This window comes from Heptranchias perlo, chromosome 2, assembly GCF_035084215.1.
Source record: "Heptranchias perlo isolate sHepPer1 chromosome 2, sHepPer1.hap1, whole genome shotgun sequence".
In the NCBI taxonomy this organism is placed as follows: Eukaryota; Metazoa; Chordata; class Chondrichthyes; order Hexanchiformes; family Hexanchidae; genus Heptranchias; species Heptranchias perlo.
Genome location: NC_090326.1, coordinates 31,233,251 through 31,250,926, shown reverse-complemented (window position 1 = coordinate 31,250,926; position 17,676 = coordinate 31,233,251). Strand labels below are relative to the sequence as shown.

The window sequence follows — 17,676 nt, the reverse complement described above, 5'->3', positions numbered from 1 at the left end:
ACCCACACAGACCAGTTTATGGTAGGATAACTGAACCCAGGTAAGGGAGGGCATAACAACTGGTCTCATCATTCTGGGGTAGAGAGGGTGGAAAGATCAGTCATTGTCTCTGCTCCCTGTTCCTTTTGTGCCCCCTGCTGGAAAGTGCATAAATGTTTAGCATGTCAGCATTCACTGATGAGGGAAATCAGTTGCAACATTTTTACAAAAAAGGTAATAGATTCATAAAGAAAGACTGACTTACATTTCTATAGCGCCTTTCATGACCTCATGATGTCCCAAAGTGCTTTACAACCAATGAAGTACTTTTGAAATGTAGTCACTGTTGTAATGTAGGAAACGCGGCAGCCAATTTGCGCCCAGCAAGGTGTCACAAACAGCAATTAAATAAATGACCAGATAAACTGTTTTAGGTGTTGGTTGGCTGTGCCACCAGGGAGAACTCCCATTCAGAATAGTGCCATGGAATCTTTTACATCCATCTGAGAGAGCAGACGGGGCCTCGGTTTAACATCTCATCCGAAAGACGGCACCTCAGTTAGTGTAGCACTCTCTCTCAATACTTTACCAGGAGTGTCAGCCTGGATTATGAGTTCAGGTGCTTGGAGTGGGAGCTTGAACCCTCAACCTTCTGACTCAGAGGTGAGAGTGCTACCACTGAACCAAAGCATTCACTATTCAGGCTAATGCATAAAGAATGGCCACTTGGGTGGGTGCCCAAAATTGACTGTGGCCCGTACGCCAGTGCAAGTTAGTGCCTTTGGGAGAGATGAGGTGATCTCATTGAAACATATCAGATTCCATGAGGGCTTGACAGGGTAGATGCTGAGAGGATGTTTCCCCTGGCTGGAGAGTCTAGAACTAGGGGACATAGTCTCAGGATAAGGGATCGGACATTTAGGACTGAGATGAGGAGGAATTTCCTCACTCAGGGTCATGAATCTTTGGAATTCCCTACCTCAGAGGTCTGTGGATGCTGAGTCGTTGAGTATATTCAAGGCTGAGATGGATAGATTTTTGGACTCTAAGGGAATCAAGGGTTTTGGGGATCGGGTGGGAAAGTGGAGTTGAGGTCGAAGATCAGCCATGATTTTATTGAATGGCGGAGAAGGCTCGAGGGACCGAGTGGCCTACTCCTGCTCCTATTTCTTGTGTTTTTTATGAAAATTAGGAAGGCAAAAAAATTCAATAAGGTAACAGAATGTGAGGAAGCTAAAATGATTTTAAAGTTTGAGATCTTTTATACTGGTTTTTGAGGGAAGTATTGATGCTGAGATTTCCTCTTAGAATTGTACATACACACTTTTTTTACTCTTACCATACTTTGAACAATTAGCAATGAAATAACCAACAGAAACCTAACGCTGAAAGTTATGTTCTTTTATAACTGAAGATCAACAGTGAACTCTACTTCTATAGAACTGTCTATCAAATAAAATAAGAGAGCATGAAGTAAGCATCTTCATTTTTGAAAACATTTAAATGTTAAAATGGAGGCAGTAAAATCAGCTTGTCATTTGCAGCTTTCTTTAATATAATCATAGATGTGGAATTCCTCCATTGAACTACTATCCAGACTGGAATGCGCATCGAAGCCGTCCAGTTGGAAGAGTTCTGTACTGCTGGGGTATGGTAACAGGATATGAACCAGTCACTTTTGCCAAGCGTTTGTTTTTAGTCGATCAAACTCTGATGTCACATAGGAAGCATCTGTCAGAGCTTTTGTTCCTTGTTACTGACATCCATGGGACCTTAACCTGAAATCTGACATTCAACATGTTGGATCACAACCCTGTGTTCCTGGTCAGCTCTCCCAAGTGGTGGCCTGGTTCATTTGATAGCACACTCACCTCTGTGTTAGAACATTGTGGCTTGATCCCATAATGCTATTCAAAGAGCAGGAAGTTTTCCCTGGGGCCTGGCCAATGTTTCTTCTTAAATCCAATACCACCAAAATACAGATTAGCTGGCCATTGCTGATTGTGGGATCTTGCTGAGCAGAAAATAGCTGTTGCATTTGCCCACATAACAATGACGGTACTTCAAAGTAATTCATTGTATTGGAAGTACTTTCAGACACTAAATGCAAGTCCTTCCTTAAAGTTATACTCAACATTAGAAAAACCCATACTATAACATTTTAACCTTGAATTTACTGAGCTAAGCATCTAAAACACTTTTACATAGAAATATAAACACTCTATCTGTGTTCACCCTGTCATTTACCTTTTCTTGTTAGTCTCTATTACCTATCCTGCGTTTTTTAATGTCAACTTTAATTTTTCTCTTTACATGCACAAATGCTTTTTTTGCTATTTATTTTAACCGTCAACTTTTTTACTGACCTTTCTTCCCCTGGCTCCTAAATCCCACCATCCATTTTGGAGGTGGAAGCAGCTTTGTTTTAAAAGGATTTTCCTTAGCTGAAAATCAGCACTTAAGGCCCATTTTCTGATTTGTTTATCTGGTAATGGGTAAGGTTTTGTAGGGTCTTGCCACAATCCACACACTGTGGGTATGTACTAGAGTGGGGGAATGCCACCAAAGCATCTACACAGCCCTCTTTTAAAAGCACCGTACCCCAAAAATACTTTGAAACAACTGCCACTCAAAACTCAACCTGGTATGTTTGTAAGTATAAGGCTGGTGACGAGCCACAGATATGAAGTTGTACTGAAAGAAATTGCAAGACACACTGGCTGTGTTGGTGCCTGGAGATGTTGGACTGGAACCTGTGATACCTTCTGCGTCATTGTCCTTGTCTGACATTAGGTAAAGTATGATGCGTATTTAGCAGAAATGGATCAAGATTTATATTGATGCCAAGGGATTTATTATGACTTCTAGTTTAGCTCTTGAGTTCCCCTCCATTAACCAACTCAATTAACTGGAATTAAAAATGCTGCTTGAGTACTATTTAATCTTTAGTTCACCTTGGATATGTCAAGGACTAAACAGGATACAGTTTAATATTATTAATAACTACTTTATTTCACAACTACTGTTCAAGCAAGGATAATATGAATGGCGACATAATCATCACAAACTGAACAATTACTTTGTTTCAAAATTGAAACAGTACAGTTTTAGCTAGACCCAATTTGAAGAAACATCACAACCTTATATTAATTCAGTTTAATATCAATATAACTAACAGTAAATTTTGAGGATTACAGTCCGTGTTTGCGAAAGTTAGCACTTGCAGCTTCTATGGTAATGCGGCAGATAGCAATCATATGCTTCCTGCTTAAATTAATAACTTGGCTATAGTATTAAGACATATGGGAACCAATCTTTATCTTCAGGTGTAAACCAGTTCTAATCTGGTTTCTGTTGCTTTAAGGCCCATTTGAATCTCAAGTGGAAGTAGCATTCAATTTTCCAGTCTAACCTTACTTGCATAATTATTCACAACGCTGGATACAAACTCAGATGGGTGTAAGGATGACACCACGGGTATGGTGCAATTAAAGGGGCATGTCACAATGAGTGGACAAAAATTCATAAAGCTTCTGCATATCATTAAAGGCATCTCATCTGCAGCCTTTGCCAAGGCCAATGGAGCAGGGGATTAAGAAGTGACAGGTCAAGATGAAGGGAAAGGGACCCCCCTAAGTGCAGGCATGAGTCTGCAGACAATTGATGGAGCAATGAAGGAACCTAGCCTCTTTGATGGCTGCTGAAGTCAAGGTGGCGTTGTGTGAGATGCTTGCAAGGTAGATTGTCCTCTGTGCCACTCGATGTCATCATCTGATTGGTCAGCACTGCAGCATGCTCATTCTATGCTGCATGGTGACCACAAGTGTCCTTGCAGCAGATGGCACAGCTCAGTAACTGATTCTCTGCTGACCTAGACCCTAAGAAGGCAGGTTCCCATTGGTGATTCCCAGGTAGGTTTGCCAGGGCCTGCAGAAATGGTTGATGGTATCTTGCCAGGTGTGGCCAAACAGGCAATGCTGGCTTCTGATCACTCTGATATGCCTCCTTTCATGCAATACCATGTAATGCATGACATGGATGGTGTTTGGAGAGATTCTGAAAAACCTTCCAACATAATGATCAGCCATTGACATCTCATTATCATGCCACTTGGGTTTTTCTTGGTGTTAGCTGTGGCTCAGTGGTAGCACACTTGACTGAGTCAGAAGGTTGTGGGTTCAAGTCCCACTCCAGGGACTTAAGCTGAGAGAGTGCTGTACTGTTGGATGGTACTGTCTTTCAGGTGAGACATTAAACCAAGGCCCAGTCTGCCCTTTCAGGTGGATATAAAAGATGGCACAATTGTGAAGAAGAACAGGGGCGGTCTCCCAGAAATAAATAAATAATCACAACTGGCACAAAGGGCTCTTGAAAGCCTAAATGCCAGCTGGAAGAAAACAAATGTAAGAAGAGTCTTTTAAAGGCCTGGAACACTTAACCTGTACAATATACAGGCATTTTAATATATCTCCCACCTGCAGGTCTACCCAAGACTTCCTTCCTGCCAGGTTTCCATGGGTATGCTGGGAATTTGGCATCAGGATCCTGCAGGCCAGAAACTCCCTTCTCCATCTCCTTTTACAAATGCAAATAAGGCTCCTGTCTGTTTCATTATTCAGGAGTACCCAAAACCAGCGGAACTCATTTCCGCTGGATTTTCCAGCTTCTTCCACCTCATCAGAATCACAAATCAAAGAAGATGAAAATCGACCTGTGCTCTCCTTGATTAGGGAGCAGTTTAACCACCACGTTGATGCTGTTTAGTTCTCTCTGCCGAAAACCAGTTTAAGCCTGTGGAGTACAGGATTAAAGCATCACTTCAGGCAGTCTGTTCCCAAACCACACAAACATATATGTAAATTTTAGCTGTGTAACTATCTCTGCAACTTCTGTACATCTGCAATTACTTAAAAATTGGCACAATATGTGTGGTTATTAGAATCAAAGAATAGAATCATAGAAAGTTACGGTATAGAAGGAGGCCATTCGGCCCATCATGTCCGTGCCACCTGAAAAAGAGCTATGCAGCTTAATCCTTGGTCTGTATCCCTCCAGGTTACGGCACCTCAAGTCCACATCCAAGTACTTTTTAAATGAATTGTGGGTTTCTGCCTCTACCACCCTTTCAGGCAGTGAGTTCCAGACCCCCACCACCCTCTGGGTGAAAAAATTTCTCCTCAGCTCCCCTCTAACCCTTCCACCAATTATTTTAAATCTATGCCCCCTGGTCACTGACCCCTCTGCTAAGGGAACTGGGTCCTCCCTATGCACACTATCTAGTCCCGTCATAATTTCATACACCTCAAATAAATCTCCCCTCCGCCTCCTTTGTTCCAAAGAAAACAACCCCAGCCTATCCAATCTTATAGCTGAAATTCTCCAGCCCTGGCAACATCCTCGTAAATCTCCTCTGTATCCTCTCTAGTGCAATCACACCTTTCCTGTAATGTGATGACCAGAACTGTATACTCAAGCTGTGGCCTAACCAGTGTTTTATACAGTTCTAGCATAACCTCCCAGCTCTTATATTCTATCCCTCGGCTAATAAAGGAAAGTCTCCCGTATGCCTTTTTAACCACTTTATCTACCAGTCCTGCTACCTTCAGGGATCTGAGGACATGCACTCCAAGGTCCCTTTCAGACACCTCTCAGTATCCTCCCATGTATTGTGTACTCCCTCCCCAAATGCATTACCTCACAGTTCTCTAGATTGAATTCCATTTGCCACTTTTCTACACATTTGACCAGTCCATTGATATCTTCCTGCAGTTTACAGCTTTCCTCATCACTATCAACCACAAGGCCAATTTTTATACCGACTGCAAACTTCGTAATCATGCCCCCTACATTTAAGTCTAAATCATTGATATATACCACAAAAAGCAAGGGACGTAGTACCAAGTCCTTTGGAACCCCAGCCTTCCAGTCACAAAACACTTGTTGGCCATTACCCTTTGCTTCCTGACACTGAGCCAATTTAATCCAACTTGCCACTTTCCCTTGGATCCCATGGGTTTTTACTTTTTTGACCAGTCTGCCATGTGGGACCTTGTCAAAAGATTTGCTAAAATCCATGTAGACTACATCAAACGCGCTACCCTCATTGACCCTCCTTGTTACCTCCTCAAAAAATTCAATCAAGTTAGTCAGACACGACCTTCCCTTAACAAATCCATGCTGACTCTCCTTGATTAATCTGTGCATTTCTAAATGACGATTAATACTGTCCCTCAGAATTTTTTCCAATAATTTGCCCACCACCGAGGTTAGGCTGACTGGCCTGTAATTACTCGGTCTATCCCTTTCTCCCTTCTTAAACAACAGTACAACGTTAGCTGTCCTCCAATCCTCTAGCACTATGCCTGTAGCCAAGGAAGATTGGAAATTGATGGTCAGAGCCTCCGCTATTTCCTCCCTTGCTTCTCTTAACAGCCTGGGATACATTTCATCCGGGCCTGGCGATTTATCTACTTTCAAAGATGCTAAACCCCTTAGTACTTCCTCACTCACTATGTTTATCCCATCCAATATACCACACTCCTCCTCCTCCTCCTTAACTACAATGTCTGCATCGTCCCCCTCTTTTGTGAAGACAGACGCAAAGTATTCATTAAAAACCATACCCACATCTTCTGCCTCCACACATAGGTTACCTTTTTGGTCTCTAATAGGCCCTACTCTTTCCTTGGTTATCCTCTTGCTCTTAATATATTTATAAAACATTTTTGAGTTTTCCTTAATTTTACTTGCCAGTATTTTTTCATGCCCTATCTTTGCTTTCCTAATTTCCTTTTTAATTTCACCCCTGCACTTTTTATACTCCTCTAGGATTTCTGCAGTATTGAGCACTCGGAGTCTGACATAAGCTTCCCTTTTTTGCCTTATCTTACCCTGTATGCTGCTCGTCATCCAGGGGGCTCCAGATTTGGCAGTCCCACCCTTTTTCTTTGCGGGAACATGTTTACTCTGAACCCTTGAATCGTCCCCATGAATGCCTCCCACTGCTCTGACGTTGATTTACCTTCAAATAGCTGTTTCCAGTCCACTTTTGCTAAATCACTCCTCAGCTTAGTAAAATTGGCCTTTCCCCAATTTAGAACTTTTACTCCTGGTCTATCTTTGTCCTTTTCCATAACTACGCTAAATCGAACTGAATTATGTTCACTGCCACCAAAATGCTCTCCCACTGATACTCCTTCCACCTGCCCAGCTTCATTCCCTAAAACTAAATCCAGAACTGCCCCCCCCCCCTCCTCTTGTTGGGCTTGCTACGTACTGGCTAAAAAAGTTCTCCTGAATGCAATTTAAGAATTCTGCACCCTCTATACCTTTTGCACTGATTGTATCCCAGTTAATATTAGGGTAGTTGAAATCCCCTACTATTACTGCCCTATTGTTTGTGTACTTCTCAGAAATTTGCCTACGTATTTGCTCTTCTATCTCCCTCTGACTGTCTGGGGTTCTATAGTACACTCCCAGTAGTGTGACTGCCCTTTTTTTTTCCTTAGCTCAATCCATAAGGCTTCATTTGATGATCCTTCTAACATATCATTCCCCCTCACAGCTGTAATTGTTTTTTTAACCAATATTGCTACCCCCCCCTCCTTTTTTATCCCCCTCTCTATCTTGTCTGAAAACCCTGTAAACCAGGAACGTTGAGCTGCCATTCCTGCCCTTTCTTTAAGCAATATTTTAGTAATAGCTAAGATATTGAACTTCCACGTGTCTATCTGTGCCCATAGCTCATCTGCCTTATTCACTATACTCCTTGCATTGAGGTATATACCATTAAGCCAAAATCCTTTGTTGTCTATTTTCTAACCTTTGTTTCCTCTGCCTTCCAAACTCCCTTACTAATTTTCTGCCTTCCATTTCCAGCTCTGCTTCTCTCCCTTATGAATCTAAGGTCAGGTTCCCATCCCCCTGCCAAGCTAGTTTAAACCCTCCGCAACAGCACTAGCAAACCTCCCTGAAAGGATATTGGTCCTGGCCCTGTTGAGGTGCAACCCATCTGGCTTGTACATGTCCCACCTCTCCCAGAACCAGTCCCAATACCCCAGGAATCTAAAGCCCTCCCTCCTGCACCATCTCTCCATTCATCTTCTCTATCCTCCTATTTCTATACTCACTAGCGCGTGGCACCGGGAGTAATCCAGAGATTACCACCTTTGAGGCCCTGCTTCTTAATCTCTTTCCTAACTCCTTAAAATCTGCCTGCAGGACCTCATCCCTTTTTCTACCTATGTCGTTGGTACCGATATGGACCACGACCTCTGGCTGTTCACCATCCCCCTCAAGAATGTTCTGCAGCTGCTCAGTGACATCCTTGACCCTGGCACCAAGGAGACAACATACCATCCTGGAATCACGTCTGCAGCCGCAGAAACGCCTGTCTGCTCCCCTAACTATAGAAGCCCCTATCACTAACGCTCTCCTGACCTTTCTCCTTCCCCCCCCCCCCCCCCCCCCGTACAGCTGAGCCACCCATGGTGCTATGGTCTTGGTTCTGGCTGCACTCCCCAGGGGAACCCTCTCCCCCACCAGTATTCAGAACTGATACCGGTTAGAGAGTGAGATGCCCTCAGGGGACTCCTGCACTACCTGCCTGGTCCTCCTTGTCTGTCTGGCGGTCACCCAGATCCTCTCTGCCTGCACTTTCTTAAGCTGTGGGGTGACCACCTCCTGAATCATGCTATCCACGTGACTGTCAGCCTCGCCGATACACTGCAGTGACGCCAGCTGTTGCTCAAACTCTGTCCTGGAGTTCCCACACGGCACAGGATGTGCATTCCACGGAAGTGAGGTGCCCTGCCATGCCTCGATTTATTATATAATTAACTAAACTTAACTGAATATAAACTAAAGACTTAAAGAAGAGCTACTACTGCTAATTAATGAACAACCAAGTTCTTTGTCTTAGTGACCAATAGGCTTCTATGTTTGGTTGACAAGTCCTTTAGGGTCAATGGTTTGATACCTCAATACTGTAGAGAACTTAACTGCATAATGTTGGATTTGCTTTGTCTTTTCCTGCAGATATTGTCTAATGTGGGCTCTTCTGTATAGTTATAAAAGCATCTTCAATGAATGTGCGACTGATCTAGTCTATCCTTGATTCAAATTAATCCAAAAACTGAGATAACTATGCCTACAAACAATATAGGGGACTAGGCTAAATACATGGATAGTCTAATCAGTGTTATACTCAATTGCTGTACATTATAAAATATGTATATTGTAAAAAGCATGTTTTACATATATATTGTTACTAGAGTCACATGTTCACTGGAGTTTCCTCTTTCTGCATATATCTGTGGTACCTTAGATTTAGCAGGCACCAGCATCCCTTGCTCATTACATATTAGACTAGAACTGTGGACAGTTTTGTCCTACTTAATGTCATTAAAAAGCTTTCTGCAGCCTCTGCATATCTCTTTTTGACTAGGGTTGCCATCTTTGTCAAACCCAAAACTAGGCAGCAGGTAGAATAGAAATGGGGCAAAGGGGGGAACATGGTGTGGAGTTCTGATGTTTCTTTGCTTACGATGCAAATTAATTAAAACCGTAACAACTTCAAAAACAAATGCATCTACATTGTAAGAAACTTAATAAAAGGAAAGAATGAATCTTTTTTTTATCAGATTTTTGGCATCCAGCTTTCGTTTTAGAACTTTCTGGACACGCCACTCAAAAATGGGGCAGCAACTCTAAATATTACTAATCATGCCAGGAACTTTTATCTAAGTGGGAAGGTGTAGGCACTTGCTTATCAAAGGTGAACTCTTGTCTTCTACAAACGTCCTAAGAAACAGGTCAGATTCTGCTTCCTTGAATCATAGTTTCCTTTAGCTGGGCACATTCCATGTCTATTTTTCCTTCTGTGCAGCCAGTGGAACTAACAGCCAAGGTCAAAAGAATCATTTTGCATAACTCCAGTCTACAATCGCCTGGATAAGGTAATTTATCACTAAACTGAAAATCACGTTGACACATGACTGGTACAGTCGCTGATATATCAGCCAAGTTTGCTGAAAGCATTCATGTTGGGAAATGCTTTCAAAAAAGCCATGATGTTGGGTGGGTGTGTTTTGTTTTTTGTTGGGGATTTTTTTTTCCCGTGTCAATTTTCTGCTCTCCTAGAGACGCTGGCTTGTCCCGGGCACAGTTCCACACCTCTGTACTACCTCAACCATGCGGATATATTTGATGTGTGAGCCTATTGGTGAGTGTTGACAGGCTAACTGACCATGGAAGGCTTTGCAGCCAAACTCAGTTACTGGATGAGCAGTACTCCAGATGGAGTATGATTAACGCTTTATACAGCAACAATATAACCTCTTTTGGCTTGTATTATATCCTGTTAATGCCACACAGTATCCGATTTGCCTTTTTATTTAGCTAAGCACCACACAACCTCTAGGCCTCTTTCCTGATCAAAACACTTACGACTGTCCCATTTAAAACATTCTCCCTCTTCTGGTTCTTTGCTCCATTACCAATTATTTTATACTTATCTACATTGACCTGCATCTGCTATTTACCTAACAAAATACCTAGTTTGATTGATTCTCATTATTTGTCCTTCTTCCAATTTTGGTATCATCTGCAGGCTATAAGAATTTTCCTATGACACCCTCTTCCAAGCCATTTATATACATATATCTAGGCTGACATTTCAGTGCAAGGCCCCATCTGCCCTCTCATGTGGACATAAATAATCCCATAGCATTATTGACCAGCACCAGACTTCAGCCTTTGTTCTATGACTCTTTACCTTAGCTGTTGGTGACTTATGTGGAACATTATCTACAGCCATGTGAAGCTCCAAGTATGGTCCCCACCACTTATAGCGGGCGCGTTGATGCTCACGTGATTTGCCCATTATACGCGGTGGGCGATTTATCTCCTCCATCTGAAATATCAATTAAATAGATTTAATGCTAAAATGTCGACAGCAATGTATAAAAGAAATCATTTATCAAGATTCAGCTATTCCTTTGTAGAAGTACGTAATGATTTTGGATTTTTTTAAGAATATTCCTTGGGTAGGTGTGGTCAGAAAGCTGAAAAATAAATGATAAGTCAAGTACAGTTGTACAGCTAGATGGTGGCAGTCATAGTATAGCAGCGATGAAACAATAAATAAATAAATATAGAATATACAATGGCAGTATCGGCAGTGTGTTGGGACTGCAGAAAGTGGGAATTTTTGAACAGTAAGACTGTCCCGGTTGACCACATCCGTGGGAAATGTCTCTGCCTTGATTCACTCCAGCTCAGAGTTGTTGAGCTGCAGTGCGAGTTAGAGACACTCTGACACATTGGGAGGGGGTGGAATGTCTGGATAGTTTACTCCAGAGCACAGTCACACCACGTAGAGGTACAGGAAGAGGAGTGTGTGACTGACAGTCAGCAGAGTAAGGGGAATCTAGTAGAGGTAGCGAAGGAGGAACCACAGAATCTGGTCCTGTCCAACAGGTACAATGTACTTGCTACCTGTGAGGAGAAAAGTAATACAAAGTGTGATAACAACAACTTTTATTTATATAGCACCTTTAATGTAGTAACACATCCCAAGGCCTTTCACAGGAGCGTTATCAAACAAAATTTGATGCCGAGCCAAAAAAGGAGATATTAGGACAGGTGACCAAAAGAGGTAGCATCTTAAAGGGGGAGAGAAAGAAGTGGAGAGGTTTAAGGTGGGAATTCCAGAGCTTAGGGCCTAGACAGCTGAAGGCACAGTCGCCAATGGTGGAGTGTTTAAAATCGGGGATGTGCAAGAGGCTAGAATTGGAGGAAGGCAGAGATCTCGTAGGGCTGGAGGAGGTTACAGAGATAGGAAGGGGCGAGGCCATAGAGGAATTTGAAAACAAGGATAAGAATTTTAAAATCGAAGTGTTCCCAGCCTGTAAACACGAGGGTGATGGGTGAACGGGAGTTAGGACATGGGCAGCAGAGTTTTGGATGAGTTCAAGATTATGGAGGGTGGCAGATGGGAGGCCGGCCAGGAAAGCAAGTCAGAAAGTGAGAGAAAAACACATTCAGGGCATATGGGCAGAGTAGGGACTGTTACCCAATTAAGAGCGCAGTTCACAAATGCACATAGCATAAGGAATAAAACAAGCGATTAGAAGCACAAATTCAGCTTAAAGAGCATGACGTAAAAGCCATTACAGAAGCCTGGCTACAAGCTGGGCATGACTGTGAGCTAAATATTCCAGGCTATAAGGTCTTTAGAAAGGACAGGGAAATTGGGAAAGATGGGGAAGTAGCAATATTGATAAAAGACACAATTACAACAGTATAAAGAAGGGATTTTAGTAAGGATGAGTAGGCAGTGGAAACACTTTGGGTAGAATTAAGAAATAGAAAAGGATGCAAGACTCTGGTGGGAGTTATCTACAGACTTTCTGACTAGTGATGTAGTAGCAGGTTGTATAAATACAGTGATCAGAGAGGTATGTAGCAAAAGCAAAGCAGTAATAATGGGAGGTTTTCATTTTCACATAGACTAGGAGACGCAGAACAGCACAAATTATAAAGGCAGCAAATTTCTAGAGTGTATTTAGGACAGTTTTCTGGAAGAGTGGGCGCTAAATTGGGCCATGTAGCGCCCGTTTCCTGCATGACGTGTGCCAGACGCCATCCTGGTATAAGAGTTAGCGCAGGCGCAGATAATGAGCTCGGGAATCATGTAAAGTATGGAGAAAATAGCTTCAATCGGTGTGCAACGATGATTTAAAATGATAGACACCATTTTGGGACTTAATGCTCAACTCAACGCACAGTCTTAACCCCGACCATCTGAACATGTATTAGAGTGCCTGGAGGAGCCCCCACCAGTGCTATTTAAAGGGACCATGCAGAATTTACAGGTTAGTGGCTGGATTATTGCTTCTGGCTGGCGAGACATTTGTAACTGTTTTTGGAGGTCTCCTAGACTTGAATACTAGAACGCGGGGACATAGCCTAACATTTAGAGCCAGTACGTGCAGGAGTGAATTTAGGAAATGCTTCTACACACAAAGGGTGGGAGAAGTTTGGAACGCTTTTCTGCAAACGGCAGTTGATGCTAGCTCACTTGTGAATGTTAAATCTGAGATTGATAGATTTCTGTGAACCAAGGGTATTAAGGGATATGGGGCTAAGACGGGTATATGGAGTTAGGTCACAGGTTCACCGTGATCTCATCGGATAGCGGAACAGGCTTGACGGGCTAAACGCCACTGCCACTTGCTGCCTCTTGATATGCACCACCTTCTCCTGCAAGAAAGCGGGACGTGTGCCTGGGTGATGTGCCTATCATGGTTGAATAGCTGCTAGTGTGTGTGCCTGTGAGTTGTGGGTGGGGCGGCTTGAAACAGTGGTAATGTGTAAGGGTGAGAGGAAATATCTGATTGGAAGAGTTGAGTACTGATGGCTGCTTTGGACTTTGGGCCTTAACAAGGGGCTATTTACTTTATTATTGCAGTCAGTGCTGAGTAGTGCAAGCTGTAGCCTGACACAGTTAGAAGTTTTTGACTATAATTATAATTGAAAATGATTAATGCTTTTTGGCCAGTTTAAGTGGTGGGGGCCACATGTAATATCAGCTGCATGCCCCTTGTCCAATGTATGACTGAGATCATCAAAAAAAACCAGTAGGTTAATTAAACATGGCTTCTTCTTCCTGAGCCCATGTACTTTTTAAATGTAAAATAAAAACAGAAAATGCTGGAAAACACTCAGCAGGTCAGGCTGCAGCTGTGGAGAAAGAAAGAGTTAATGGGGAGAATTTTAACACCCCCCCAACAATGGATGGGAGAGGGTCGGGAGTGGGGAGGGTTATAAATGAAAAATCGCGAAATGCAATCCCAACCAGCCTGCCGCCATTTGCTAATCTGCAAAGATTGTTAACATTTTGTTTGCTTGGTTGGAGAAATGATCCAGATCTGGCTGCTAGGTTTTAGTTGTGGGCTCCATGAGAATGTGTGACTCATACATTCTATATGGAACATCTCATCCTGAAAAATTATGCACAGGTCTCCTTACCTAGGGAAGGATATAGTTGCCTTAGAGGGGGTGCAATGGAGGTTCACTAGATTGATTCCTGGGATGAGAGGGTTGTTCTGTGAGGAGAGATTGAGTAGAGTGGGCCTATATTCTCTGGAGTTTAGAAGAATGAGAGGTGATCTCAATGAAATATAAAATTCTGAGAGGGCTTGACAGGGTAGATGCTGAGAGGCTGTTTCCCCTGGCCGGAGAGTCTAGAACTAGAGGTCATAGTCTCAAGATAAGTGGGCAGCCATTTAGGACCGGGATGAGGAAAAATTTCTTCACTCAGAGAGTTGTGAATCTTTGGAATTCTTTACCCCAGAGGGTTGTGGTTGCTGAGTCATTGAGTATATTCAAGATTGAGATCGATAGATTTTTGGACACTAAGGGAATCAAGGGATATGGGGATAGGGCGGGAAAGAGGAGTTGAGGTGGAAGATCAGCCATGATCTTATTGAATGGTGGAGCAGGCTCGAGGGGCTGTATGGTCTACTCCTGCTCCTATTTCTTATGTTCTTATGTTAATTAGAAAGTCCAGTTGGTTTATCCAAAGAAATGGTTATGTGCCCAAACTCTAGGAGCAGGCTCGAAGGGCCATATGGCCTACTCCTGCTCCTATTTCTTATGTTCTTATGGAATTTCTCACCATTGGAACCAATAGGAAAATGTGGAGGGCATCCTACATAGCCTTCAGTAAGCAATTTGTCGAGATTGCAATTGATTGTTAGACCTGGTCCATGCTAATCCACACACAACAGAGAGTAATAGTGTAGGTTTTGCTTCACAAAAACCATGGCTTATTTATGGAAATTGTTGTTAAAGAGGTTTTGTAGAAAACAGCAACACCGTTTCTTGTCACTTGAGATCTTCTTGGTAATCTTATATTCAATGTTGGGAGGTTTCCAACATAATTTGGTCAGATGATGTGGCATCAGGCTGAACGACGAATAGTCACATGCCTCGGCAATGCAGGATGAAGAACTTCAACAGCCTTCGTGAAGATAACTACCTTGCACAAGAAATTGGGAAACCCTTATTTAGGGACATTTTTCCTAAAACCAGAGGAAATAAATATAACAGGGAATCATTCCCAAAGAAAATCTATACCCTGTTATTGACAACATCTTCCCAAATAGCCTAAATCAATATGCAATCCAACCAATATAATTAAAGGCAAACTATTTTAAAACTTCTCATTTTGTATAAGTGAAGTTGCGAGCAATAATGTTTCTATTAAGTGGGGTACAGTTGACTCCAAGATGACAAGTCCAGTGATAGAAGCTCAGAACCAAATGAACCTTTGTGGTAGATTTGGTATTCCGGTATCTGAATCAAGCAGGTCCACAGTGCTGCAGGTTATTGTTAATGATTGGCCAGCCAGTCAAGCTCAGCGATGCAACCTGGTGGGGTAAGTCCGTCACTGGGAGCTGGGATTCTTCCCACTTGGCTGCAGACAATGCAGCAAACCAATGGTCCAATGGGTAGGTGCTCCTAGGTGGACATGCAGTGAGATGCAACTCTAGCAAGTTGCAGTTTTAGGTGATTAAAGTCCAGCAGTACCGCTATGCATACTTACCTTGACTCACCAACCTGTGCCGAGGTTTTCTGTATGTGGGTAAGTGCAATGTCTCCCATACAGGGAGGGAATGCGCACTCCTTATCGAGCAATCAGAAACCCTACAGGTAAGTGTAGATTCCTCAGCAGCTCGATTTGGAGACTCTTAAACAAAGTGGTGAATTTCCTTGTGTCACCTGGCTGACCAAAAATAAAACACTTCTATAAATGTAGTGAGGACAAACTATATCAAATACGCAACGCAATGACTTAAAGGAACAATGCTAACTCCTGTTTTGTTTATATCAAAATATTATTGTAGGTAATGTGTCCTATCGATCCATTTGAAACAAAAGGACTCTTTTCCTGAAGCCAAGAATAAGAAGGTCTTACCCCAATGGTGCCATCTTCCTGTGGAAGTGATCTTTGTTGCCTACATCTGCTTCCTGTCACTTGGTGTGTTGCATCTCTTAAGCACTGGTATGTGGCCTGCTTGGGGTAGAGATGGTGTGGTCTATGCTTCTATAATACTCTGGCCAGTATGGCTCTGGGAGGACAAGTTGTGAAAAAAATGTATGTAATCCTAGGTTTTATAAATACAGGCATAGAATTTCAAAGCACAAAGATAATGTTAAACCTACACAAACCATTGGTTAGACTGCAATTAGAATATTGTGTCCAGTTTTGGGCACCTTACATTAGGAAGGGTGTCAAGGCCATGGACAGCATTCAGAAGAGATTCATTAAGGTGCTACCAAGGATGAGAGGCTTTAGTTATGATGACTAGAGAAACTGGTACTATTTTCTATATAACAGAGAAGGTTAACAAGAGAACTATTAGAAGTTTTCAAAATTATTTGGGATTGTCATGAGGTAAACAGGGAAAAACTATTTCCATGGTTGGTGAGAGCATAAATTTAAGATCATCACCAAAAGATGGAAGGAGAGGTTAGGAGAAATGCTCTTACACAGCGGGCTGTTAGAACATGGAATGCACTACCGAAAACAATAGTGGAAGCAGAATCCATAATAGCTTTTGAAAGGGAAGTGGCTAAATTTTTGAAAAAGAAAAATGTAAAAGGATACGGGGAGAAGGTAAGAGAATGGGTCTAAGTAGACTGCTCGTTCAGAGAGCTGGCACAAGCAAAGTAGGCCAAATGGCTTTCTTCTGTGCTGTAAAATTCTATCATATATGTTCAGAAGATAGGAGTTATAATTAGCTGTAATACATTAACACGTGATTTGGTCCTGGCACCACAATCCAGATTAAAACATCTCAGACTTCAGCTTTAACACCATGTGACTTACTGTGGTCAGAGAGAAACTATTTGGTTCGCAATGGAATTGAAGCTTGGCAGGATAAGCGTGGGAGATAATCAAACAATTCCACTGATTCTGGGAACAAGGAACTATCATGGTGAAATATTATAATTCAATAATGTTTGTGATGTAAAACCAATATCAAAATCCCGCCCCCCCCCCACCAAAAAAAAAGCTGCTGAGGCTAGGTCAATTGAAAATATCAAAACTGATTATTAGATTTTTGTTAGGCAAGGCTAGTTTCGATGTTCCTATTATTTTTGGGGAGGAGTGTCATGCAGAAATGTTTATTTTTTAAAGGTTTTATCTGTAGCAATTCACCTGCCTTAGGCAATTAAATACATTGAAAATAATCCATCAGAGGGCAAATTGTAGAGTCTGTGGAAGGAATGGTTTGATGATCCCATTGGTCTTAATCTCATTTTCTGCTATTTTCGCTGGGAATTTCCTCGGCGGTTCTCCCAAGCGGCCACTGTAACTTCGGCAGATACCCCGGATACCGCGTTAATAGGGTTTCCACCGAACTTCAATTATGGTGGCCGATCGGGAGACCCCCAAAGGAAGATCCCGATGATTTATGTTTATGGTGTTACTGTTCATACTTTCATTTTAGACTGTTATTTGTACTTCTGTGTACTGTTGTCTTAGTAAGCCAAGGATATTAAGGGATATGGTTTTCAAGGCGGATAAATGGAGTTAGGGTACAGGTCAGCCATGATCTCATTGAATGGCAGATCAGGCTCGAGGGGCTGAATGACCTACTCCTGTTCCTATGTAAGGTGCAAAAG

General features: G+C 42.4%; 1 protein-coding gene across 1 annotated transcript in view; it reads left to right on the top strand.

Moving 5' to 3' along the window:
* Positions 1-16,078, top strand: part of LOC137336588 (N-acetyllactosaminide beta-1,6-N-acetylglucosaminyl-transferase-like) — a 48,188-nt gene extending 32,110 nt beyond the window's left edge. The window contains exon 4 of the transcript XR_010966594.1: positions 15,891-16,078. The gene's annotated coding sequence lies outside the window, so the exon portion shown is untranslated. The remainder of the gene's footprint in view (positions 1-15,890) is intronic.
* The last annotated feature ends 1,598 nt before the right edge of the window (positions 16,079-17,676 follow it).